We start from the raw sequence: 4,230 nt of genomic DNA on the forward strand, positions 1-4,230 counted from the left end.
AACCATTTGGTATCGGCAAATTTTCATTTATGTTGCGCTGCAATGAGAAGAGAATAAATCTTGTTTTCAGTAAATGTTATATTAATAAGGCGATATTAATATATTCTTCGACGTGCTCATAAACTTACACCAACCTGTAATAACAGACACATACGTTTCAGTGGCTGTAAAAATTCACTTTTATTAGTTGATATTAAGGACGTCTTTTTTCATTATGAAGATAACAGTAATCAAAACGTGCAAATAAGTTTCTCGCCTTCACAAATAACTGATGTAATATTACGAATATTTTTCTATCAGAAACGTCCGATAACTCAATAATATATGCAGTTGTTAGACTTTGTATGTTTTTAGATGTTAAAATTAAACTAAAACCTTCCTGTTAGACGTATAAGTGGTTCAGTTGTAAGCTTTAGGTCTTATAATACAAAAATTCATAGTTTGGTCACTGTATTGGCTATAGCACATATAAAATGTTTTGCAGCTTTGTGCTTAAAATGCATGTATAGTTATAAATTAGCAACCGAAAAAGACGAAATGTCGTTTTCCAGAAAGAATACATAAACTATTTGAGAGTCGTTACGTTTTTTTGCCTTATGACCGACACTTTTTATAAAATCACAAACCTTGACAAATTCGGGCTTCAGATGTTCCTCAGTCATCAAATCCACTTTGATGAGGTTCAAGTTAACGCCAAGTTCCTTGGCAGTCATTAACACTGCCCGCGAAGGTGAGCTGGCAGTAAAATAATAAAAATCAATTGGATCACCCATCGGTTTTCGGAGGCACGAGAGACAATCAAATGACATAACAACGTCTTAATAATATTCTATTAAGTTCATCAAATGTTCTTTGTCGTCAGTTTACTGTCTGGTAGATGAGAACTTATGTCATCCACCTTTCTCTGCGGGTTGATATAGGGAGTTTATTTTATGTTCACTCCTGTTGAGCCAGTACCTCAAACACGTCGTCTGTAATGCGACCGGAAATGACGTTTTCTGCTTCGGCCTTCGCTTTCACCGATTTCGATTTGAAGCCAATGAGCAAAGTTTATAGCCTAGAAGAACCGTGTTTATGGGTTACTTTGTCTATAACTTTTATGAGTACTGACTCATTAGTAGTTAGGGTCGATTCTAAGATTGAAAAAAAAAAAAAGAGTCGAATGACCACGAATGAGTTGAATGTCAAAAACAATATTTAAATAGTTTCAAAGTGCCTGATATAGTCTCGTTAAATTTGAATTGGTTATTAAGTGCTTGAAATAGCCTCGTTAAAATTTTTACTAAGCGCCTGGATTAATCTTGTTATGTTTAAACTGGCTAGTAAGTACGTGGAATACTCTTGTTATATTCAAACCTGTTACTAAGTGCTTGAACTAATTTCGTAGCATTAAACTGGTTACTGGAATAATTCAGTTATTTTGACATTGCTTGTCGGCTTCCTTAAATTTTTATTTTTTCTTGTATAACGCATATGACCTGTTTCATGTAAAAATGCTTTTAACTGTTGCTTGTTGAAACTTTCAATGATCTTGTGTGCAATTATTAGACACACTCGCATGGGGTTTCGTGCATTGCAACACGTGAACTTTATTCTCTGGGACAAGAATATGAATCGCTAAATAGTACTAATATTTTTATCAACTTTTCTTAAATTCAAAACAATTCTGAAAACCATACTCGAAAATTAAATTTTCTAAATACATTTTTTAGTGTTAAAATTCTTTGTGCCTTTAAGTCAGCAACCTGAAACTCTGTATTGTGTACAGCTATTTAATTAAACAACGTTATATTATTTTCCCATATGACATCATGAGGGCTACGTTTTTAATTTCATTGTTGTCGATTTTTCAATCCTCTGTCAAAAATTAATATTTTAAAGTAATTGATCCGGTATTTTCAACTATAGTGAGGTAACCGGTTGTTAATTAAGAATACAATAATTGGAGACTGAATATATCATACACAACCAAAATTAAAGATACAAGACATAAAATGTTTAATAAGGAGCAATAACAGATATATTCATTAAACTAACAAAGTGTAAAACTAAGCTCTTGAATTTTAAGATGGACAACGTGAATTTATCGATACTCTTACTTGACGCTAGTATAAACACAGAGACATTCCACAGAGCAAAAACTGACCAATAAACACCAAGCAAAATTTTATTGAGGACTATGAACCAGGTGATTGTGTCAAACAACTAATTTCAGTCAGAGCTATTTATAATTCTTCGTCTATTAGAACTTTTCAAAACGCAATGTCACCCATATCACGGTTAACGACAATAAGACACTCGAGATTCTGTCTTCTTTTTCTTCGCAATTGAGTGGCTTACCCATTCCAAGAGTTATCTAGAAAATACGGTCACATGCAAAGAAAGAAAGAGATCTTCCTAAGAAACAGTTTCAATGAAAAGGATTAGAGAGTTCAAGGTGAGGCACGCCCTATTCGTTTATAACTTTAAAACTAACTGTAGAGGCCTCTTTAAATGAGCATAAACTTTAAAGTATTTTAATTTATGATATATATACATATCCCGCTTCTATTTTTAGGCAGCAAAATATAAGCTACAACGCAATCTGATACAACAGAATTGTAGAGTTAAACCTGGAAGCGCTAGACTCCACGACTCTCACATGAAAATTGTGAGCCACCAGAGAGTGGAGGTAAGACATAGAAGTAAAAGAATTTTTAACAAATAATACAATTATAATATCCTTTAAAAGACAAAAATATCATTTGTAACTTTTATGTTATTGTTTTTAATTAAGCAAAAAGCTACACAAAACCCAGTTTCTAGCGGTGTAAGTTCGAAGACATACCGCTGTGCTACTGGGAGGCTAACTTTTATGAGCCATATATAAGTTATAGTCCACATTTGAGACAGCTAACTGAAATTTAAATGTTGGTTTTACAACACTGGCTCATGTTCATGATCCTGATAATCCGAATATCATAACATTAACATTCCATTATTAGCTTGCCTCTCCTACAAGTTCAATATATCACCATGCTTAGTCTATATATTTTTAAATTTACACCACTGCAGCTTACACAAAGTGTTTGATCAAACTGCAGTAGTCCAGAAATAAATGCGAGGAAACATCATGATCATCATTTATGAACTGGAATATCCAACTCGAACAATATTCTGAAAAGTAACCCTTGTTTTAAAAGCAGCTGTAAAATATAGTTACTGTCACAGCTTACTAGTGGGAATTGTTTTAAAAGCAACAGTAAAATGGTTAACATCATTAGAAGAGTAATTAAACCAAATCAGAAGGAACTCATTCTCCTCTGGCTCATTGTGCACTGTTAATGAAGTACTTGTGACGCCATGCTGTCGTCTGATGGGTCGAAATACAGTTTCGGCCAAAATGTTTGCATATTTTGTAACAAATAAGATCATATGTATATATATAAACGCGAATATATATTAGGTCGTCAAGAAATTAATGTCGCTTTTTTAGATGAAATAACCCGAACAACGTATATATCAAAACAAAACATATATCAAATGAAATAGTTTACATTCTTATCGATGATGCTTTTCCATTTTACAGTCAGGTTGTTAATGCCATGATTAAAGAAATCACTCGGCTTTGAAGTAAACAACATGTCGATGTCCTCTTTAACACCTTCTACATTTGCATAGGTTTTCCTATTAAGATGGTGTTGGAGCGAATGAAAAAGACGGTAATCTGATGGTGCCATATCTGGAGAATATAATGGGTGAGGGAAAATTTCCCAACCCAAATCCATAATCTTGTGTTGCTTCAAACGTGCCACATGTGGACGTGCATTGTCGTGGAGAAAAAGAACACTTTTCTGATCAAGGGCTTGATTTAAACGTTCCAGTTGCGACTACAGATCTCTGCATTGATAGTTCGCTATAGATTGAGTAGTTCGAAATGAATTACTCCTTTGATGTCCCACCAAATGCAAAGCATCACTTTCTGCGAACGGAGTCCAGGTTTTGGGGTCGGAAGTGGTTTTAGTCTAGAACTGAATCATTGTTTTTTGCGTTAAATATTTGCATAGAGAATCCATTTTTCATTATCAGTGACAATTCCGTCCAAAAATGGTTCACGCGCATTAAGCGCCAGAAGAGACGAAACAACGTTCACACGTTGGAAACGATGATCATCGGAGAGTTCGTGAGGCACCCGAACACCTTCTTTATGGCGTTTTCCTATACTCCTTAGATATTTACGTATTGTTTCCT

The sequence above is a fragment of the Limulus polyphemus genome, unplaced genomic scaffold (genome assembly GCF_000517525.1).
Source record: "Limulus polyphemus unplaced genomic scaffold, Limulus_polyphemus-2.1.2 Scaffold350, whole genome shotgun sequence".
NCBI lineage: Eukaryota > Metazoa > Arthropoda > Merostomata > Xiphosura > Limulidae > Limulus > Limulus polyphemus.